The sequence below is a fragment of the Primulina tabacum genome, chromosome 6 (assembly GCF_025594145.1).
Source record: "Primulina tabacum isolate GXHZ01 chromosome 6, ASM2559414v2, whole genome shotgun sequence".
Classification (NCBI taxonomy): domain Eukaryota; kingdom Viridiplantae; phylum Streptophyta; class Magnoliopsida; order Lamiales; family Gesneriaceae; genus Primulina; species Primulina tabacum.
This window is the reverse complement of record NC_134555.1, coordinates 34,588,403-34,613,566: the sequence shown is the minus strand read 5'-3', so window position 1 is coordinate 34,613,566 and position 25,164 is coordinate 34,588,403. Positions and strand designations below refer to the sequence as shown.

The following is a 25,164-nucleotide window of genomic DNA, read 5'->3' as shown; positions in this document are numbered from 1 at the left end:
CAATCTTTCTAATACTTGATTTGTTGAATGGTCAACTACATGTGCAACCTATATTTTTGTATGTGATAAATTATTTGTCATGCGTAAATCCAGCCGAAGAATGTATGCAAATACGTAATATATAAGGAACTTACACGATCACGCAACCAAATAATAAACGTTCGGTCATGCTCATCTTGTAACCACTTCTTGCACTTAGCCCTATGAGGAAATCTTGCAATCAAATACTCCATGTGTTCCCTAATGAAATTATTATTAAATAATAAATAACAAATAGAATGTAAGTAAAGCGCATAAAAGTATTATTAATTTGGAGAAATTACTTGATATAAAGATCAATCTCAACATCATTTGCCAATGCATAACGATGTGCTTTCTGCAAGTCATCATGACAAGCGGAGTGCACTACTGCACCCGATAAAGGCTTTGTAAGTTCTATTTGTCGATGACTTGATGGGATCCCAATCGTGTGCACACTAGACAGATAGTCTGAGCAAAATTCAATAGCCTCTTCAGCACATCACGCTATTGAATTTTTTGAACACACGATCACGCTATTGAATTTTGCTCAGACTATCTGTCTAGTGTGCACACAATTGGGATCCCATCAAGTCATCGACAAATAGAACTTACAAAGCCTTTATCGGGTGCAGTAGTGCACTCCGCTTGTCACGATGAGTTGCAGCAAGCACATCGTTATGTATTGGCAAATGATGTTGAGATTGATCTTTATATCAAGTAATTTCTCCAAATTAATAATACTTTTATGCGCTTTGCTTACATTCTATTTGTTATTTATTATTTAATAATAATTTCATTAGGGAACACATGAAGTATTTGATTGCACGATTTCCTCATAGGGCAAAGTCCAAGAAGTGGTTACAAGATGAGCATGACCGAACGTTTATTATTTGGTTGCGTGATCGTGTAAGTTCCTTATATATTACGTATTTGCATACATTCTTCTGTTGGATTTACGCATGACAAATAATTTATCACATACAAAAATATAGGTTGCACATGTAGTTGACCATTCAACACATCAAGTATCAAAAAGATTGAATTGGATAAAGCGCAGACCTGGCAAGCAAGTCTTAAGGTACTCTGATTATTTGATTGATGGGGTTACTTATGCTACAAAAGAGCGTGATGATATATGAGTTGTTCAAAACTCTGGAGTTAGCTTAGTCGCAAAGACAATACAAGTTGCTAGTGCAAAGGATAAAAATCCTATTGCGACAGATATGGTTTTTTATGGAGTTATGGAGGAAATATGGTTACTTGATTACCACAAATTTTAAATTCCAATATTTAAATGTAAGTGGGTGGAGAATAATGGTGGTATTACCATAGATGATCTTGGGTTCACATTGGTAAACCTCAATAGAATTGGATTCAAATCTGACTCTTTCATCTTGGCTAGTCAAGCAAATAAAATATTTTACATTGAAGATCCTGAAGATCCTTTATGGAGTGTTGTACTTGAAACACCAGGTAGGAAATATTTTGAATACATAAAGAGTGACGAGGGTGAAGACACTATTCTCCACTATCAATGTTTTAGCAGAGGGTTGCCATCAATGGATGTTGACAGAGCATATAATAATGAACCACCATGCATTCGTGAAGACTGTGATGGGACTTGGGTTAACAACATTAAACTAATGATTTGTTATCTTGTTTTTAAAGATGATTTTGTGGAAAATATTGATTTGTTATACTACTTTTAATTATGATTTTGTGGACAATAAGGATATATTGTCTTCTTTTTTATCGTGTTGTTGTGGGTTCTCAATTTTTGTTTTGTCATCAATTGATTGTATATTTATCAACATCAGTTCAATATAATATATGTTATACATGTTCCTTTAGTGTTGCAATATAAGAGTTGCATAGATTCTTTGTTGTGGAACAATGGTGCAATGTGTTTTTGAAGTTTTCAATGCTCTAGCTTCCATAGTAAGCATATTATTTTTCAAAATTTTGCCCGTAAATTCTGCCTGTAAATTCTGTTGTACATGTCATTTGTTAACTACAAATTTTGTTTATTAACAGATTTGTGGACTTTATGACATCCAATATCAAGCTTAAAATAGGTTCTCATGGTGATGACATGGCTGGAAACAGTAAGAGATTAAGACAACATGCAAGTATTGGGAAGGGTAAAGAAAAAATTACGTCCACTGGCATGGGAGAGAGCTTGGAATGCAGCACAAATTTGGAATCTATATATACCAAAACCACAAGAACTTCTAGAGGTCGGACACATATGGATAAGCTTGCTAGACAAATTGTTCAAAGAGTTAGAAAGGTAAATAAACTGGGAAGCCAATAGGAGAAGCTGCTTTTGAAATGCAAAGTTCTTTTGGCGTACTTTCTCGAGAAAAGGTTAAGATTAGTTACAAAAATTGGAAGCGGGTTCCAAGTGATGTTAAAGAATTGATATCGGAATCGGTTAATGTAAGTAAGTTATCATGTTTTTACATCTATAATATTTAGATTATATGATATATTTAATGTTATCAGTTTATTTTTTGAACTTATTTAAAATTTTTTATTTATAGTTGACGTAAAATGTTGACACAACATGGAAGAAGGGTTGTTTGAAATCAGCAAATAACAAGTGGCGTCAATACAAAAACTCATCTCACTCGAACATTTATTTTTAGCAAGCTTCACAAGCCAAAAGAGTTGAATGAGCCACCTACTGGCTATGGAATTACCAAAGATGATTGGAGTTCTTTTGTCATTAGTCGCATGTCAGGCGACTTCACTGTAAGATTCTTAATTTATTCTTTCAAAATTATTCTACCATAATTCAATATTTATATTGAAATTTGATTGTGGAATTTCTGAAATAACTAGAAACTAAGCGATTCCTGATTCGGTCGTGGCTTCTTCTTCTTCCTTCTTTCTGGTTTGCTGGCCTCAAGGGGGCTCTTCAAGGACTTACTTCGACCTCCTGTCTACCGCCTTGGCTTTCCCTATCCGTACCCTTAATACGAAATATGAAGAATAGAAGACACTTATGAATTGGAAGACTCTTTTTATTGAAGACTTAAATAATTTACAGAGGTTTTTTGTTCTAAGAACAAGATTGTTTTCTTAGCCTAGCCTTCTAGTGAGAGAAATAAGTGTATTTTGATTTCTTTTCTCTTTTCGAAGTATTAATTACATGTTTCAAATTCTAGGGACAAGAAATTTAAGAATTTTTCTTAAAAAACTAGATCTAGCATCTGAAATGAAACCACATTGTGGGGTGCTGATGCCAACCATAGCATCAAAACCAAACAATGAAAACTTTAATGTTTTCTAAAAAAGGGCATATCGCCTTGAATACCTTCATGGTATCAAAAAGATATATAGGCTGGACTCTTCCAACCGACGAATTTCCCCATACTTTGGGAGACACAAGTCAACCGGAACCCCAACGCCACGTATCTATGATACTCTCGGGTATCAAGAAAATATGTTCAAGGATCATAACCTTGCACGAATTAAGTAGTTTATGCTTAAAATATTTTATTTTTGCATACCCTACCCCTTCTCCGCTAGATGATATCTTCTAAGTGTGCTAATGCGACCCTTATATAGATGGGAAGCAGATACAACCACCGCTGGATAACAGACGCGTGGCACAATCCTATGAATCCACAGTTTTTCCACTTTCGTGGTAGTGATAAAGGGATTCGTACAATTATTGCTAAAAAACAAAATGTACATGGACCTTAAAGTGGTCCTGAAATGGTGAGTGGGCAGTGCACTCAACACATACCTGCCTTTCTTCTTTCAGGGATCACATGGGTGTGTCTCCTGATGTGATGCTTTCCGCATCTTTGGCTTGGACTCCATTGTATTCCTTGCAGCAGTTTCCTTCGTGGTTTTCCTTGAAGGCCTTTTTGAGGATGGAGCAGAAACTCTTGGCTTCTTCAATCTCTTTTGTTAAGGTTCCTTTGAAAAAAGGCTGCATGAACTCCAGAAGGCTTCGTGCATCTTTTTCTTTCAACTCTTTCGAGCTTTTTGAGGTGATGATCAGTCGGGGAAGATGATCATTGACCACTATTTTTGAAGAAGAGTTGAAATTCTTCAGTTTATCCATGAGTGCCTTCATCCTGTGAAGTCTCAAGTTTTTTATTAATTGGTCAGAGCCAATTAATTCTTCTGTAATCACCGTCGATGGGTCAAAGGTGATTTCCTTGCTGGCTACTCCAATTTCCATATGGATAAATGGAGGTTCCATTTCAGAATCTTCTCTCCAGGTGGGAATGGTAGAATGTACCTGCAAGAAGAGAGTTCTTTCTTTTTCTTTCATTACCTTATTCTTGAAATGAATAAGGGTGTTTTTAATCTGTTTGGGGAAGAATTTTACTTCTTCAAAATTTTGTCCCAAATAGATTGTTTTTGTTAGACCCAGACAAGTAGTCATGAATACTAACATTGGGTCCGTACCAATGCAAAAATTGTATTGGCTTAGTGTTTTACCATCGCTGGAAAAATATTTTTCTTCCTCTAAAGTTTCTTGGATTTGATTTAATTTTTCAATTAGATCTTTGTTCTGAGATTCAATTTTTTCAGCAAGATTTTTTAGGTCTTGAACTCTTTCTCATAAACACAAACTTATATTTAACAATTGAAAAATTGTTAGAAGAAGTTTGCTCAGAAAATCCTTTAGACCCTGAAAAGTCTAAACAATGGATGAAAGCTGAAATAAAGCTCATAAATCCAAAGGCAATTATAAAGGTTCGACCTATGCAATATAGCCCTGAGGACAGAGCTGAATTTGCAGCACAAATCAAAGAATTACTGGAAATGAAAATAATCATTCCCAGTAAATAACCACACATGTCACCTGCTTTCCTTGTCAACAAAGAAGCAGAAAAAAGACGTGGTAAGAAGAGAATGGTTGTTAACTACAAAGCCATCAATGAGGCTACTGTAGGAGACTCCCATAATCTCCCAAACAGAGATGAACTTGTCTCACTACTCCGAGGGAAGACCATCTTCTCATCATTCGACTGTAAGTCAGGATTCTGGCAAGTCCTCTTGGATCCCGAATCTCAAAAGCTTACAGCTTTCACTTGTCCATAGGGACATTATCAATGGCTTGTAGTACCCTTTGGACTCAAGCAAACACCTTCAATACTCCAAAGGCATATGCAAAATGCCCTAAGAGAATTTGAAGAATTCTGTACTGTATACGTCGATCGATGATATACTCATCTTTAGCAATACAGAAAAAGAACATTATCACCATGTGATAAAAGTTCTAAACAAATGCAAAGAATTATGAATAATTCTGAGCAAAAAGAAATGTCAACTCTTTAAGGAAAAGATTAATTTCTTAGGCCTTGAGATTGATAGAGGAAGTCATACTCCTCAGAATCATATCCTTGATCACATTCACAAATTTCCGAATGAGATTCAGGATAAGAAACAAATGCAAAGGTTTCTGGGAATCCTAACATACGCAGAATGTTATATCCCAAAACTAGCAGAAAAGAGGAAGCCTTTACAGGCTAAACTCAAGGAAGGAATCTCATGAAAATGGGAACCTTCAGATACATAATATGTATCTAAACTCAAGAAGGATCTTATAAGCTTTCCCAAGCTTTATATGCCTTCACCCAATGATAAAATGATCATTGAAACAGACGCTTCAGACGAATTCTGGGGTGGAATCTTGAAAGCTAGAAATAGCAATCAAGAAAAACTAATTTGCAGGTACACATCCGGAAGCTTCAAGGCAGCCGAGGTAAACTACCACAGCAATGAAAAAGAGATCCTCGCGGTAATACGAGTGATCAAAAAATTTTCTATTTATTTGACCCCGGTTAAATTTTTAATTAGGTCAGATAATAAGAATTTTACATATTTCTTGCGAACCAAAATTGCAGGAGATTATAAACAAGGCCGTTTGGTCAGATGGCAAATGTGGCTCGATCGATATCAATTCGATACGGAACACATAGCCGGAAATAAGAATATATTTGCGGATTTCCTAACCCGTGAATTTCATTCTTAGCAGGTCATGGAACCATTAAGGGAGGAACTCCTCCTAAAAAACCAAATTTTGGAGATGGAGCTGGCAACAGCAAATCTCAAAATAAAGCTGCTGGAAACACAGCTTGCTACGAAGTCTGGAATTTCAGCCCAGGCAAAGGCCTACGCGCCTAAAGAAAAGGCTATTGAGCCCAAACAAAAAGAGACCCCAAGGTCCAGTACTATGGCTAAGCCCATAGAAAAAGAGGCCCAAGTGCCCATAAGTATAGCCCAGACTACACTCACAACAGAACACTCTAGTTCTGGAGAGGCTTCGGCCCAAAAACTAGACTCTAGTCCAGAGTCACAGGCCTCTGGTAAAGACAAATCAACTCCTGTTGAACCTGTCAGTTTGGTAAAAACTGAGAATGAGGTACAGACCTCCTCGGGGCTTCGGCCTTTAACCCAAGATTCGGATCTTTTCCCCGAATCATCAAAGGCTCCCAATAGCCCAAAACTGTTTGTTGTTTTCAACGGACCAAGCCCAGGAATTTATTTCGATAAAGCCCAAGCCGAAAAACACAACAAACACCCAAATGCCTTCTTTAGAGGTTTCCAAACCCTACAAGAAGCCCAAAATGCTGCAGCAGGCTACAGCCTACTGTACAAAAGCCCAGAGATTAAGGTCATACCAAGACCCTCAATCCTTGAGCCCAAATTATTTGGATTTCAACCCCTAAAAAAGACAAAGGAAAAATGAAAGTACTAGGCACCCTTCCTAAAGCCCCAGTACCTTCAGTACCAAAAGGAATAGAGGCTAATTTCTCAAAAGCCCAATTCCTCAAAGCCTACTCTAAAGCCCGAGTCTCCGGACCACAAACTTTAGAGGAAGAAAAATATTTTACCAGCGATGGTAAAACACTAAGCCAATACAATTTTTGCATTGGTACGGACCCAATGTTAGTATTCATGACTACTTGTCTGGGTCTAACAAAAACAATCTATTTGGGACTAAATTTTGAAGAAGTAAAATTCTTCCCCAAACAGATTAAAAACACCCTTATTCATTTCAAGAATAAGGTAATAAAAGAAAATGAAAGAACTCTCTTCTTGCAGGTACATTCTACCATTCCCACCTGGAGAGAAGATTCTGAAATGGAACCTCCATTTATCCATATGGAAATTGGAGTAGCCAGCAAGGAAATCACCTTTGACCCACCGATGGTGATTACAGAAGAATTAATTGGCTCTGACCAATTAATAAAAAACTTGAGACTTCACAGGATGAAGGCACTCATGGATAAACTGAAGAATTTCAACTCTTCTTCAAAAATACTGGTCAATGATCATCTTCCCCGACTGATCATCACCTCAAAAGGCTCGAAAGAGTTGAAAGAAAAAGATGCACGAAGCCTTCTGGATTTCAGGCAGCCTTTTTTCAAAGGAACCTTAACAAAGAAGATTGAAGAAGCCAAGAGTTTCTGCTCCATCCTCAAAAAGGCCTTCAAGGAAAACCCCAAAGGAAACTGCTGCAGGGACAACAATGGAGTCCAAGCCAAAGATGCGGAAAGCATCACATCAGGAGACACACCCATGTGATCCCTGAAAAAAGAAAGGCAGGTATGTGTTGAGTGCACTGCCCACTCACCATTTCAGGACCACTTTAAGGTCCATGTACATTTTGTTTTTTAGCAATAATTGTACGAATCCCTTTATCACTACCACGAAAGTGGAAAAACTGTGGATTCATAGGATTGTGCCACGCGTCTGTTATCCAGCGGTTGTTGTATCTGCTTCCCATTAGCACACTTAGAAGGCACTTCGAAAAAAGAGAAGAAAACAATCTTGTTCTTTGAACAAGAAACCTCTGTAAATTATTTAAGTCTTCAATAAAAAGAGTCTTCCGATTCATAAGTGTCTTCTATTCTTCATATTTCTGTATTAAGGGTACGGATAGGGAAAGCCAAGGCGGTAGACAGGAGGTCGAAGTAAGTCCTTGAAGAGCCCCCTTGAGGCCAGCAAACCAGAAAGAAGGAAGAAGAAGAAGCCACGACCGAATCAGGTATAAGAACTCTTTGAGAAGTATTAATTACATGTTTCAAATTCTAGGGACAAGAAATTTAAGAATTTTTCTTAAAAAACCAGATTTAGCATCCGAAATGAAACCACATTGTGGGGTGCTGATGCCAACAATAGCATCAAAACCAAACAATGAAAACTTTAATGTTTTCTAAAAAAGGGCATATCGCCTTGACTACCTTCATGGTATCAAAAAGATATATAGGCTGGACTCTTCCAACCGACGAAGTTCCCCATACTTTGGGAGACACAAGTCAACCGGAACCCCAACGCCACGTATCTATGATACTCTCGGGTATTAAGAAAATATGTTCAAGGATCATAACCTTGCACGAATTAAGTAGTTTATGCTTAAAATATTTTATTTTTGCATACCCTACCCCTTTCTCCGCTCCTTGGTATCAGAGCCTAAGGTTTAATCCTATGGCAAAGATTACTCTTTGGAACAAAACTGATCATGGAATCAGTAAAATGTCTGTGTACGTTTTATACACAGATATGACCAATTTTCAATATCCTCGAAATTGGTTCAATCTCTATTCTAGAAACATCAGTTTCAGAATAGATCTATTCAGAGCTTCAATCAAGCATCTGAATAAACTCCTCAAATCAGGAAATCTCAAGCCTGATGAGAGACAACAGTGTATGCAAAATCTCGCATACACAAAAAGTAAGTTGTTAAAGGCAGAAAAAACTAAATCATCCATGATCTGTTAAAAATGCCCGGAACAACTATACAGTTCGAAATTGAAATAATCTCCACAGAGATTACTCAATCAGAACAAGAAATCAACCGATGCACAAGCTTCACTGATTTCAGAATCAAAAGTATGCGTCAATCAGCTTTAAAAATCCGAAAAACCATACTTGAAAATCAACTAAGACGAAGAAATTCGCTTGGTTCATAAATGGATCTGTATAACCAACAGATTCCAGAATGTGAAAATGATGAAATAACTTTTCAGGAAACTGAAAAAGGATTTCACTCAGAAATCACCATCCATCAAGATCAACTCTTGAAGATAGGCAAAACAAGCCTAAATCTAAGAGATGATCAAATCTTCAATCTGCCGAAAGCACTAAGTTCACTCATGAACAAAGTTCTTAGCAGAAAATACGAAATCATATACTGCGTCTCATACGATGAACTTTCCGTAGACATCTCATATGTTAAAGGAACAGTATATCTTCCTCTGTTAACCCGAAAGGAAGTTAACAGAAGACTCTCAAAAATTCCTGATGATATCAGAAAGAAAATCTCTATGGTACACATCGGTGCCGTAGAAATCCTAATCAAAGCTCAGTTCCGAAATGGAATTGACACACCAATCAAAATGGCATTAATCGATAACCGAATTAATGATCGAAAAAGTTAAATACTAGGAGCAGCCAGAGGCAACCTTCCCTATGGCAAATTCAAATTCACTGTTTATCCAAAGTTCGGACTTAGTTTAAACACGAAGAACCTAGACCAGGTTCTTAGCTTTATTCACGAATTCGAGAAATCGGATTTAATGAATAAAGGTGATAAAATCTTCAGTGTAACCTACAGAGTAGGCTATGCACTATCCAATAGTCATCATTCGATTGACTATAAATCCAAACCAAATATCGAGATAGATGATATCTTATCAGATATTGGAACAATAGAGGAAAGTCCCTTCGAGGACATAACCCCTATTGACAACTCTTGGGCAATAGACATTGCCAAAGGGAAAAGATATCTGGACCAATCATCCAGAATATCTCAAAGAGGAACAACACTCCATCTTGGGGAATCCTCAAATCATAGAAGCACCCTTGCTTCTATATCAAAACCAATAGATCAACAATCTGATCTTATTCAAAGACTTTTTGAATCATGAGTGATTTAACATCCCTCATATATTCAAAAAAGGAAAGATCGTAAAGATCAAAACAGCAAGTCCAATAGACGGAAAGACTTACATCTTCCGAATAGGAACTGCTAGCATAGTCAGAAATGCTCACTCCCTGAACAACATCAATGAAGTTCTAGGAAGAGTATACATGACTACTCATAAGATTGCCAGCTCACTTGGCATATCAAAAGATCCAGTAGAAAAAGTTTCAAAAAAAACATCTACATGGATGAAAACTCTCAAACTTTTAAAAGGGGGGGAGTTATAACAGCAAAGACCTAAAAAATCTTGCTGAAAAAATTGAATCTCAGAACAAAGATCTAATTGAAAAATTAAATCAAATCCAAGATTCAATAAACAAAGATCTGAAACAGCAAACTGAAGCTGTGGAAGATTTCAAAAAAGAGTTAATCTCCATAAAAGATAAACTCACAAAAATTCTCGGTGAATAATGGCTTCCATTGTTACCGTAGACAAAAAATTGGATGAAATCCTTGAAAGACTTTCGAAAGCTGAAAAACAATTGAAAGAATTAAAGGAAAATCCAACAAATAGAAGCGCTAATCAAGATAATCTCACCGATTATATTGATAAAGCAGCAGCAAAAATAATCACGGACATATCCAATAAAATGGATAAATGTGATTGCAACAAGAAAATCCTAGAAGCAATTAACCAATTGCCAAAGGATAAAGGCAAACAGCCTGAACAAACTGGTGAACCTGAAAAGGAACCAGAAAAACCAAAATCCAAATACAGGTATACTCCTCCGTATGATTACGTAGGAAATCCAGAATTTGGTAAGAACAAAATATATCCCGAATGGAAACGGCCTCCAACTGGCTAAATGAACCTTCGAGATAAAATCGATAAGTGCTTCTGGACTGCCCTTGAGCACGATGAGGTATTCATCAACAATCAAAAAATTGATATCCTAGATCAAACAATAAGACTTCTAGCCCTATCTGACCAGGAAATCAAAACAGAACTTGATAACAATCATGAATTAAAATTAATTTATGATAAACAAGAAGAAACCATCTTCGTTGCAGAAGATGAAACAAAAACAGAAGACTTTGAGTTTTCTGATTCTGAGGAAGAAATTCCTCAAGAAAGAATCACTGCTTCAACAACTGAACGTGGTGAAAATCCTGGTGTCAATCAGGAGGCTGCTACCAGAAGTCCGATGAAGGAGTTCTTTGTTCCCAAAGAACTAACTTCTAAAGGAAAACTTCCTTCAAACATTCTAAACATAGATTGTGAAAAAGGAAAGAAAGATCTCATAGATCGATGGATAGCTGATCTCAGCCTCAACGTCCAAACCAATCCACAAGGATTCACTAACAGTGACCTTGTACTACTATTAGCTGAACACCTCAGTTCAGGAGTAGCACAACAATTCATAAAGTCTGCAACATGGAATACCTCGGTAAATCCAACAGACTTTGGAAACGTGCTAAGCAACAGCCTATATACTATGTTCTTAGGCATAGATATGATGGCAAATGCTCAAGCCGAAAAAGACAAGGCAATTTTCCTTGCAAGAACAAAGCTGACCAATCTCCAGCTTTGTGACATTTGTTTCCTCGATTCATTTTTCTGTGAATATGAGAAAACAATGTACAAAATTCCCATTATCGAATTTCTAGAAAGGATACTCATGTATCTTGATAAAATACCGATAGTCGGAGAAAAAGCTCTTAGTCGATTCAAAACTGAGAAAAATCAAGTAACTTCTTACTCACTAGCTTATGCAAATAAGATAGTAAAGGAAGAAATTACAAAGGTCTGTGAAAAGACCAAGACAGCAAAAATGTTAAAGAAATTTAACAAAACATGCTGTACAAACATTTCCGAAGGGCCAATAATGTTTGGATGCAAACCATCCAAATCAAAAAAGAAGTACAAGAAATTATACAAACAAAAGAAATATAAATGGAAGAAAAAGTATAAAAAATACAAACCTTCCAAATATTTCCGAAAGGCCAAGCCTTTCAGAAAAGGTTCAACCCAGAACCAAAAACAGAAATTTTGCCCAAAAGGCAAAAAATCTTGCAGATGTTGGATCTGTCAAGAAGAAGGACACTATGCAAATGAGTGCCCGAACAAATCGAGTTTCCCACAGAAACTCAAAATCCTTGAAATAGGCGTAGCCAATCACTACGAACCTATTGAAGAACAATTTCCCAATCAGGAATTGGTCTATGAATTAGAGTTCTTCAGTGAAACTAATTCAGAGGATGAATCTGGAACAGAGACAAGCTCTGATCCAGAGAATTCACAAGAATCTTCAAGTGATTGAAGAAGACTGGGACGATGTTCCAGAAATTATTAACAACTGTGAAGAAATTCACACTGTTAATAAAACAAATCCAAATTCTATTTATATCAGAGGATATCTAAAATTCCAAGGATATAAAAGAATGGAAATTCATTGTTATGTGGATACTGGTGCAAGCTTATGCATTGCCAGTAAACATATAATTCCCGATGAACACTGGGAAATTCTCCCAGAGAAATCAAGGCATCAATTGCCAATGGTAATAAAATTACCATAAACAAAGTATGCAGAAATCTGGATATCCAACTCTCGGATAACATATTTCACATACCAACTCTATACCAGCAAGATTCTGGTATAGACCTAATCTTGGGGAACAACTTCCTACAACTGTATGGGCCTTTCACCCAATACACAGATAGGATTGCACTCCATCTCAACAATGAGCAGATCTTAATCCAAAAGATCTCCAAAGCATTCAGAGTAGGCTCTCCTGAGTACCTCACTCGAATGAAAAAAGGTTCGAAAAAACCAATCGAACCAATAAACATCACTCCTCAACAAATTTTAATTTTTAAAGAGGGGGATAGTGAGGAAGAACTCTTTCTCATAAACACAAACTTATATTTAACAATTGAAAAATTGTTAGAAGAAGTTTGCTCAGAAAATCCTTTAGACCCTGAAAAGTCTAAACAATGGATGAAAGGTGAAATAAAGCTCATAAATCCAAAGGCAATAATAAAGGTTCGACCTATGCAATATAGCCCTGAGGACAGAGCTGAATTTGCAGCACAAATCAAAGAATTACTGGAAATGAAAATAATCATACCCAGTAAATCACCACACATGTCACCTACTTTCCTTGTCAACAAAGAAGCAGAAAAAAGACGTGGTAAGAAGAGAATGGTTGTTAACTACAAAGCCATCAATGAGGCTACTGTAGGAGACTCCCATAATCTCCCAAACAGAGACGAACTTGTCTCACTACTCCGAGGGAAGACCATCTTCTCCTCGTTCGACTGTAAGTCAGGATTCTGGCAAGTACTCTTAGATCCCGAATCTCAAAAGCTTACAGCTTTCACTTGTCCACAGGGACATTATCAATGGCTTGTAGTACCCTTTGGACTCAAGCAAGCACCTTCAATATTCCAAAGGCATATGCAAAATGCTCTAAGAGAATTTGAAGAATTCTGTACTGTATACGTCGATGATATACTCATCTTCAGCAATACAGAAAAAGAACATTATCACCATGTGATAAAAGTTCTAAACAAATGCAAAGAATTAGGAATAATTCTGAGCAAAAAGAAATGTCAACTCTTTAAGGAAAAGATTAATTTCTTAGGCCTTGAGATTGATAGAGGAAGTCATACTCCTCAGAATCATATCCTTGATCACATTCACAAATTTCCGAATGAGATTCAGGATAAGAAACAAATGCAAAGGTTTCTGGGAATCCTAACATATGCAGAATGTTATATCCCAAAACTAGCAGAAAAGTGGAAGCCTTTACAGGCTAAACTCAAGGAAGGAATCTCATGGAAATGGGAACCTTCAGATACGTTATATGTATCTAAACTCAAGAAGGATCTTATAAGCTTTCCCAAGCTTTATATGCCTATACCCAATGATCAAATGATCATTGAAACAGACGCTTGAGACGAATTTTGGGGTGGAATCTTGAAAGCTAGAAATAGCAATCAAGAAGAACTAATTTGCAGGTACACATCCGGAAGCTTCAAGGCAGCCGAGGTAAACTACCACAGCAATGAAAAAGAGATCCTCGCGGTAATACGAGTGATCAAAAAATTTTCTATTTATTTGACCCCAGTTAAATTTTTAATTAGGTCAGATAATAAGAATTTTACATATTTCTTGCGAACCAAAATTGCAGGAGATTATAAACAAGGCCGTTTGGTCAGATGGAAAATGTGGCTCAATCGATATCAATTCGATACGAAACACATAGCCGGAAATAAGAATATATTTGCGGATTTCCTAACCCGTGAATTTCATTCTTAGCAGGTCATGGAACCAACAAGGGAGGAACTCCTCCTAAAAAACCAAATTTTGGAGATGGAGCTGGCAACAGCAAATCTCAAAATAAAGCTGCTGGAAACACAGCTTGCTACGAAGTCTAGAATTTCAGCCCAGGCAAAGGCCTACGCGCCTAAAGAAAAGGCTATTGAGCCCAAACAAAAAGAGACCCCAAGGTCCAGTACTATGGCTAAGCCCATAGAAAAAGAGGCCCAAGTGCCCATAAGTATAGCCCAGACTACACTCACAACAGAACACTCTAGTTCTGGAGAGGCTTCGGCCCAAAAACTAGAGTCTAGTCCAGAGTCACAGGCCTCTGGTAAAGACAAATCAACTCCTGTTGAACCTGTCAGTTTGGTAAAAACTGAGAATGAGGTACAGACCTCCTCGGGGCTTCGGCCTTTAACCCAAGATTCGGATCTTTTCCCCGAATCATCAAAGGCTCCCAAAAGCCCAAAACTGTTTGTTGTTTTCAACGGACCAAGCCCAGGAATTTATTCCGATAAAGCCCAAGCCGAAAAACACAACAAACACCCAAATGCCTTCTTTAGAGGTTTCCAAACCCTACAAGAAGCCCAAAATGCTGCAGCAGGCTACAGCCTACTGTACAAAAGCCCAGAGATTAAGGTCATACCAAGACCCTCAATCCTTGAGCCCAAATTATTTGGATTTCAACCCCTAAAAAAGACAAAGGAAAAATAAAAGTACTAGGCACCCTTCCTAAAGCCCCAGTACCTTCAGTACCAAAAGGAATAGAGGCTAATTTCTCAAAAGCCCAATTCCTCAAAGCCTACTCTAAAGCCCGAGTCTCCGGACCACAAACTTTAGAGGAAGAAAAATATTTTACCAGCGATGGTAAAACACTAAGCCAATACAATTTTTGCATTGGTACGGACCCAATGTTAGTATTCATGACTACTTGTCTGGGTCTAACAAAAACAATCTATTTGGGACTAAATTTTGAAGAAGTAAAATTCTTCCCCAAACAGATTAAAAACACCCTTATTCATTTCAAGAATAAGGTAATAAAAGAAAAAGAAAGAACTCTCTTCTTGCAGGTACATTCTACCATTCCCACCTGGAGAGAAGATTCTGAAATGGAACCTCCATTTATCCATATGGAAATTGGAGTAGCCAGCAAGGAAATCACCTTTGACCCACCGATGGTGATTACAGAAGAATTAATTGGCTCTGACCAATTAATAAAAAACTTGAGACTTCACAGGATGAAGGCACTCATGGATAAACTGAAGAATTTCAACTCTTCTTCAAAAATACTGGTCAATGATCATCTTCCCCGACTGATCATCACCTCAAAAAGCTCGAAAGAGTTGAAAGAAAAAGATGCACGAAGCCTTCTGGATTTCAGGCAGCCTTTTTTCAAAGGAACCTTAACAAAGAAGATTGAAGAAGCCAAGAGTTTCTGCTCCATCCTCAAAAAGGCCTTCAAGGAAAACCCCAAAGGAAACTGCTGCAGGGACAACAATGGAGTCCAAGCCAAAGATGCGGAAAGCATCACATCAGGAGACACACCCATGTGATCCCTGAAAAAAGAAAGGCAGGTATGTGTTGAGTGCACTGCCCACTCACCATTTCAGGACCACTTTAAGGTCCATGTACATTTTGTTTTTTTGCAATAATTGTACGAATCCCTTTATCACTACCACGTAAGTGGAAAAACTGTGGATTCATAGGATTGTGCCACGCGTCTGTTATCCAGCGGTTGTTGTATCTGCTTCCCATCTATATAAGGGTCGCATTAGCACACTTAGAAGGCACTTCGAAAAGAGAAAAAAAATCAACATACACCGATTTCTCTCACTAGAAGGCTAGGCTAAGAAAACAATCTTGTTCTTAGAACAAGAAACCTCTGTAAATTATTTAAGTCTTCAATAAAAAGTGTCTTCCTTTTCATAAGTATCTTCTATTCTTCATATTTCTGTATTAAGGGTACGGATATGGAAAGCCAAGGCGGTAGACAGGAGGTCGAAGTAAGTCCTTGAAGAGCCCCCTTGAGGCCAGCAAACCAGAAAGAAGGAAGAAGAAGAAGCCACGACCGAATCAGGTATAAGAACTCTTTGAGAAGCATTAATTACATGTTTCAAATTCTAGGGACAAGAAATTTAAGAATTTTTCTTAAAAAACCAGATTTAGCATCTGAAATGAAACCACATTGTTGGGTGCTGATGCCAACCATAGCATCAAAACCAAACAATGAAAACTTTAATGTTTTCTAAAAAAGGGCATATCGCCTTGAATACCTTCATGGTATCAAAAAGATATATAGGCTGGACTCTTCCAACAGACGAAGTTCCCCATACTTTGGGAGACACAAGTCAACCGGAACCCCAACGCCACGTATCTATGATACTCTCGGGTATCAAGAAAATATGTTCAAGGATCATAACCTTGCATGAATTAAGTAGTTTATGCTTAAAATATTTTATTTTTGCATACCCTAAGACAAAGGAAAAATGAAAGTACTAGGCACCCTTCCTAAAGCCCCAGTACCTTCAGTACCAAAAGGAATAGAGGCTAATTTCTCAAAAGCCCAATTCCTCAAAGCCTACTCTAAAGCCCGAGTCTCCGGACCACAAACTTTAGAGGAAGAAAAATATTTTACCAGCGATGGTAAAACACTAAGCCAATACAATTTTTGCATTGGTACGGACCCAATGTTAGTATTCATGACTACTTGTCTGGGTCTAACAAAAACAATCTATTTGGGACTAAATTTTGAAGAAGTAAAATTCTTCTCCAAACAGATTAAAAACACCCTTATTCATTTCAAGAATAAGGTAATAAAAGAAAAAGAAAGAACTCTCTTCTTGCAGGTACATTCTACCATTCCCACCTGGAGAGAAGATTCTGAAATAGAACCTCCATTTATCCATATGGAAATTGGAGTAGCCAGCAAGGAAATCACCTTTGACCCACCGATGGTGATTACAGAAGAATTAATTGGCTCTGACCAATTAATAAAAAACTTGAGACTTCACAGGATGAAGGCACTCGTGGATAAACTGAAGAATTTCAACTCTTCTTCAAAAATACTGGTCAATGATCATCTTCCCCGACTGATCATCACCTCAAAAAGCTCGAAAGAGTTGAAAGAAAAAGATGCACGAAGCCTTCTGGAGTTCATGCAGCCTTTTTTCAAAGGAACCTTAACAAAGGAGATTGAAGAAGCCAAGAGTTTCTGCTCCATCCTCAAAAAGGCCTTCAAGGAAAACCACGAAGAAAACTGCTGCAAGGACAACAATGGAGTCCAAGCCAAAGATGCGGAAAGCATCACATCAGGAGACACACCCATGTGATCCCTGAAAAAAGAAAGGCAGGTATGTGTTGAGTGCACTGCCCACTCACCATTTCAGGACCACTTTAAGGTCCATGTACATTTTGTTTTTTAGCAATAATTGTACGAATCCCTTTATCACTACCACGAAAGTGGAAAACCTGTGGATTCATAGGATTGTGCCACGCGTCTGTTATCCAGCGGTGGTTGTATCTGCTTCCCATCTATATAAGGGTCGCATTAGCACACTTAGAAGGCACTTCGAAAAGAGAAAAGAAATCAACATACACTGATTTCTTTCACTAGAAGGCTAGGCTAAGAAAACAATCTTTTTCTTAGAACAAGAAACCTCTATAAAATATTTAAGTCTTCAATAAAAAGAGTCTTCCGATTCATAAGTGTCTTCTATTGTTCATATTTCTGTATTAAGGGTACGGATATGGAAAGCCAAGGCGGTAGACAGGAGGTCGAAGTAAGTCCTTGAAGAGCCCCCTTGAGGCCAGCAAACCAGAAAGAAGGAAGAAGAAGAAGCCACGACCGAATCAGGTTTAAGAACTCTTTGAGAAGCATTAATTACATGTTTCAAATTCTAGGGACAAGAAATTTAAGAATTTTTCTTAAAAAACCAGATCTAGCATCTGAAATGAAACCACATTGTGGGGTGCTGATGCCAACCATAGCATCAAAACCAAACAATGAAAACTTTAATGTTTTCTAAAAAAGGGCATATCGCCTTGAATACCTTCATGATATCAAAAAGATATATAGGCTGGACTCTTCCAACCGACGAAGTTCCCCATACTTTGGGAGACACAAGTCAACCGGAACCCCAACGCCACGTATCTATGATACTCTCGGGTATCAAGAAAATATGTTCAAGGATCATAACCTTGCATGAATTAAGTAGTTTATGCTTAAAATATTTTATTTTTGCATACCCTACCCCTTCTCCGCTCCTTGGTATCAGAGCCTAAGGTTTAATCCTATGGCAAAGATTACTCTTTGGAACAAAACTGATCATGGAATCAGTAAAATGTCTGTGTACGTTTTATACACAGATTTGACCAATTTTCGATATCTGTGAAATTGGTTCAATCTCTATTCTAGAAACATCAGTTTCAGAATAGATCTATTCACAGCTTCAATCAAGCATCTGAATAAACTCCTCAAATCAGGAAATCTCAACCCTGATGAGAGACAACAGTGTATGCAAAATCTCGCATACACAAAAAGTAAGTTGTTAAAGGCAGAAAAAACTAGATCATCCCTGATCTGTTAAAAATGCCCGGAACAACTATACAGTTCGAAATTGAAATAATCTCCACAGAGATTACTCAATCAGAACAAGAAATCAACCGAAGCACAAGCTTCACTGATTTCAGAATCAAAAGTATGCGTCTATCAGCTTTAAAAAGCCGAAAAACCATACTTGAAAATCAACTAAGACGAAGAAATTCGCTTGGTTCATAAATGGATCTGTATAACCAACAGATTCCAGAATGTGAAAATGATGAAATAACTTTTCAGGAAACTGAAAAAGGATTTCACTCAGAAATCACCATCCATCAAGATCAACTCTTGAAGATAGGCAAAACAAGCCTAAATCTAAGAGAAGATCAAATCTTCAATCTGCCGAAAGCACTAAGTTCACTCATGAACAAAGTTCTTAGCAGAAAAAACGAAATCATATACTGCGTCTCATACGATGAACTTTCCGTAGACATCTCTGATGTTAAAGGAACAGTATATCTTCCTCTGTTAACCCGAAAGGAAGTTAACAGAAGACTCTCAAAAATTCCTGATGATATCAGAAAGAAAATCTCTATGGTACACATCGGTGCCGTAGAAATCCTAATCAAAGCTCAGTTCCGAAATGGAATTGACACACCAATCAAAATGGCATTAATCGATAACCGAATTAATGATCGAAAAAGCTAAATACTAGGAGCAGCCAGAGGCAACCTTCCCTATGGCAAATTCAAATTCACTGTTTATCCAAAGTTCGGACTTAGTTTAAACACGAAGAACCTAGACCAGGTTCTTAGCTTTATTCACGAATTCGAGAAATCGGATTTAATGAATAAAGGTGATAAAATCTTCAGTGTAACCTACAGAGTAGGCTATGCACTATCCAATAGTCATCATTCGATTGACTATAAATCCAAACCAAATATCGAGATAGATGATATCTTCTCAGATATTGGAACAATAGAGGAAAGTCCCTTCGAGGACATAACCCCTATTGACAACTCTTGGGCAATAGACATTGCCAAAGGAAAAAGATATCTGGACCAATCATCCAGAATATCTCAAAGAGGAACAACACTCCATCTTGGGGAATTCTCAAATCATAGAAGCACCCTTGCTTCTATATCAAAACGAATAGATCAACAATCTGATCTTATTCAAAGACTTTTTGAATCATGAGTGATTTAACATCACCTCATATATTCAAAAAAGGAAAGATCGTAAAGATCAAAACAGCAAGTCCAATAGACGGAAAGACTTACATCTTCCGAATAGGAACTGCTAGCATAGTCAGAAATGCTCACTCCCTGAACAACATCAATGAAGTTCTAGAAAGAGTATACATGACTACTCATAAGATTGCCAGCTCACTTGGCATATCAAAAGATCCAGTAGAAAAAGTTTCAAAAGAAACATCTACATGGATGAAAACTCTCAAACTTTTAAAAGGGGGGGAGTTATAACAGCAAAGACCTAAAAAATCTTGCTGAAAAAATTGAATCTCATAACAAAGATCTAATTGAAAAATTAAATCAAATCCAAGATTCAATAAACAAAGATCTGAAACAGCAAACTGAAGCTGTGGAAGATTTCAAAAAAGAGTTAATCTCCATAAAAGATAAACTCACAAAAATTCTCGGTGAATAATGGCTTCCATTGTTACCGTAGACAAAAAATTGGATGAAATCCTTGAAAGACTTTCGAAAGCTGAAAAACAATTGAAAGAATTAAAGGAAAATCCAACAAATAGCAGCGCTAATCAAGATAATCTCACCGATTATATTGATAAAGCAGCAGCAAAAATAATCACGGACATATCCAATAAAATGGATAAATGTGATTGCAACAAGAAAATCCTAGAAGCAATTAACCAATTGCCAAAGGATAAAGGCAAACAGCTTGAACAAACTGGTGAACCTGAAAAGGAACCAGAAAAACCAAAATCCAAATACAGGTATACTCCTCCGTATGATTACATAGGAAATCCAGAATTTGGTAAGAGCAAAATATATCCCGAATGGAAATGGCCTCCAACTGGCTAAATGAACTTCGAGATAAAATCGATAAGTACTTCTGGACTGCCCTTGAGCACGATGAGGTATTCATCAACAATCAAAAAATTGATATCATAGATCAAACAATAAGACTTCTAGCCCTATCTGACCAGGAAATCAAAACAGAACTTGATAACAATCATGAATTAAAATTAATTTATGATAATAATCAAGAAGAAACCATCTTCGTTGCAGAAGATGAAACAAAAACAGAAGACTTTGATTTTTCTGATTCTGAGGAAGAAATTCTTCAAGAAAGGATCACTACTTCAACAACTGAACGTGGTGAAAATTCTGGTGTCAATTAGGAGGCTGCAACCAGAAGTCCGATGAAGGAGTTATTTGTTCCCGAAGAACTAACTTCCAAAGGAAAACTTCCTTCAAACATTCTAAACATAGATTGTGATAAAGGAAGGAAAGATCTCATAGATCGATGGATAGCTGAGCTCAGCCTCAACGTCCAAACCAATCCACAAGGATTCGCTAACAGTGACCTTGTACTACTATTAGCTGAACACCTCAGTTCAGGAGTAGCACAACAATTCATAAAGTCAGCAACATGGAATACCTCGGTAAATCCAGCAAACTTTGTAAATGTGCTAAGCAACAGCCTATATACTATGTTCTTAGGCATAGATATGATGACAAATGCTCAAGCCGAAAAAGACAAGGCAATTTCCCTTGCAAGAACAAAGCTGACCAATCTCCAGCTTTGTGACATTTGTTTCCTCGATTCATTTTTCTGTGAATATGAGAAAACAATGTACAAAATTCCCATTATCGAATTTCCAGAAAAGATACTCATGTATCTTGAGAAAATTCCGATAGTCGGAGAAAAAGATCTCAGTCGATTCAAAACTGAGAAAAATCAAGTAACTTCTTACTCACTAGCTTATGCAAATAAGATAGTAAAGGAAGAAATTACAAATGTCTGTGAAAAGACCAAGACAACAAAAATGTTAAAGAAATTTAACAAAACATGCTGTACAAACCTTTCCGAAGGGCCAATAATGTTTGGATGCAAACCATCCAAATCAAAAAAGAAGTACAAGAAATTGTACAAACAATAAAATATAAATGGAAGAAAAAGTATAAAAAATACAAACCTTCCAAATATTTCCGAAAGGCCAAGCCTTTCAAAAAAGGTTCAACCCAGAACCAAAAACAGAAGTTTTGCCCAAAAGGCAAAAAATCTTGCAGATGTTGGATCTGTCAAGAAGAAGGACACTATGCAAATGAGTGCCCGAACAAATCGAGTTTCCCACAGAAACTCAAAATCCTTGAAATAGGCGTAGCCAATCACTACGAACCTATTGAAGAACAATTCCCCAATCAGGAATTGGTCTATGAATTAGAGTTCTTCAGTGAAACTAATTCAGAGGATGAATCTGGAACAGAGACAAGCTCTGATTCAGAGAATTCACAAGAATCTTCAAGTGATTGAAGAAGACTGGGACGATGTTCCAGAAATTATTAACAACTGTGAAGAAATTCACACTGTTAATAAAACAAATCCAAATTCTATTTATATCAGAGGATATCTAAAATTCCAAGGATATAAAAGAATGGAAATTCATTGTTATGTGGATATTGGTGCAAGCTTATGCATTGCCAGTAAACATATAATTCCGGATGAACACTGGGAAATTCTCCCAGAGAAATCAAGGCATCAATTGCCAATGGTAATAAAATTACCATAAACAAAGTATGCAGAAATCTGGATATCCAACTCTCGGATAACATATTTCACATACCAACTCTATACCAGCAAGATTCTGGTATAGACCTAATCTTGGGGAACAACTTCCTACATCTGTATGGGCCTTTCACCCAATACACAGATAGGATTGCACTCCATCTCAACAATGAGCAGATCTTAATCCAAAAGATCTCCAAAGCATTCAGAGTAGGCTCTCCTGAGTACCTCACTCGAATGAAAAAAGGTTCGAAAAAACCAATCGAACCAATAAACATCACTCCTCAAAAAATTTTAATTTTTAAAGAGGGGGATAGTGAGGAAGAACTCTTTCTCATAAACACAAACTTATATTTAACAATTGAAAAATTGTTAGAAGAAGTTTGCTCAGAAAATCCTTTAGACCCTGAAAAGTCTAAACAATGGATGAAAGCTGAAATAAAGCTCATAAATCCAAAGGCAATTATAAAGGTTCGACCTATGCAATATAGCCCTGAGGACAGAGCTGAATTTGCAGCACAAATCAAAGAATTACTGGAAATGAAAATAATCATACCCAGTAAATCACCACACATGTCACCTGCTTTCCTTGTCAACAAAGAAGCAGAAAAAAGACGTGGTAAGAAGAGAATGGTTGTTAACTACAAAGTCATCAATGAGGCTGCTGTAGGAGACTCCCATAATCTCCCAAACAGAGACAAACTTGTCTTACTACTCCGAGGGAAGACCATCTTCTCCTCATTCGACTGTAAGTCAGGATTCTGGCAAGTCCCCTTGGATCCCGAATCTCAAAAGCTTACAGCTTTCACTTGTCCACAGGGACATTATCAATGGCTTGTAGGAAGTACCCTTTGGACTCAAGCAAACACCTTCAATACTCCAAAGGCATATGCAAAATGCCCTAAGAGAATTTGAAGAATTCTGTACTGTATACGTCGATGATATACTCATCTTTAGCAATACAGAAAAAGAACATTATCACCATGTGATAAAAGTTCTAAACAAATGCAAAGAATTATGAATAATTCTGAGCAAAAAGAAATGTCAACTCTTTAAGGAAAAGATTAATTTCTTAGGCCTTGAGATTGATAGAGGAAGTCATACTCCTCAGAATCATATCCTTGATCACATTCACAAATTTCCGAATGAGATTCAGGATAAGAAACAAATGCAAAGGTTTCTGGGAATCCTAACATACGCAGAATGTTATATCCCAAAACTAGCAGAAAAGAGGAAGCCTTTACAGGCTAAACTCAAGGAAGGAATCTCATGGAAATGGGAACCTTCAGATACATTATATGTATCTAAACTCAAGAAGGATCTTATAAGCTTTCCCAAGCTTTATATGCCTTCACCCAATGATCAAATGATCATTGAAACAAACGCTTCAGACGAATTCTGGGGTGGAATCTTGAAAGCTAGAAATAGCAATCAAGAAGAACTAATTTGCAGGTACACATCCGGAAGCTTCAAGGCAGCCGAGGTAAACTACCACAGCAATGAAAAAGAGATCCTCGCGGTAATAAGAATGATCAAAAAATTTTCTATTTATTTGACCCCGATTAAATTTTTAATTAGGTCAGATAATAAGAATTTTACATATTTCTTGCGAACCAAAATTGCAGGAGATTATAAACAAGGCCGTTTGGTCAGATGGCAAATGTGGCTCAATCGATATCAATTCGATACGGAACACATAGCCGGAAATAAGAATATATTTGCGGATTTCCTAACCCGTGAATTTCTTTCTTAGCAGGTCATGGAACCAACAAGGGAGGAACTCCTCCTAAAAAACCAAATTTTGGAGATGGAGCTGGCAACAGCAAATCTCAAAATAAAGCTGCTGGAAACACAGCTTGCCACGAAGTCTGGAATTTAAGCCCAGGCAAAGGCCTACGCGCCTAAAGAAAAGGCTATTGAGCCCAAACAAAAAGAGACCCCAAGGTCCAGTACTATGGCTAAGCCCATAGAAAAAAAGGCCCAAGTGCCCATAAGTATAGCCCAGACTATACTCACAACAGAACACTCTAGTTCTGGAGAGGCTTCGGCCCAAAAACTAGAGTCTAGTCCAGAGTCACAGGCCTCTGGTAAAGACAAATCAACTCCTGTTGAACCTGTCAGTTTGGTAAAAACTGAGAATGAGGTACAGACCTCCTCGGAGCTTCGGCCTTTAACCCAAGATTCGGATCTTTTCCCCGAATCATCAAAGGCTCCCAAAAGCCCAAAACTGTTTGTTGTTTTCAACGGACCAAGCCCAGGAATTTATTCCGATAAAGCCCAAGCCGAAAAACACAACAAACACCCAAATGCCTTCTTTAGAGGTTTCCAAACCCTACAAGAAGCCCAAAATGCTGCAGCAGGCTACAGCCTACTGTACAAAAGCCCAGAGATTAAGGTCATACCAAGACCCTCAATCCTTGAGCCCAAATTATTTGGATTTCAACCCCTAAAAAAGACAAAGGAAAAATGAAAGTACTATGCACCCTTCCTAAAGCCCCATTACCTTCAGTACCAAAAGGAATAGAGGCTAATTTCTCAAAAGCCCAATTCCTCAAAGCCTACTCTAAAGCCTGAGTCTCCGGACCACAAACTTTAGAGGAAGAAAAATATTTTAC

General features: G+C 37.4%; 1 protein-coding gene across 5 annotated transcripts in view; it reads right to left on the bottom strand.

Annotated features, from left to right (window-relative positions):
* The window catches only part of LOC142549270 (uncharacterized), a 76,857-nt gene that overhangs the window by 14,524 nt on the left and 37,169 nt on the right, over positions 1-25,164 (bottom strand). The window lies entirely within an intron of this gene.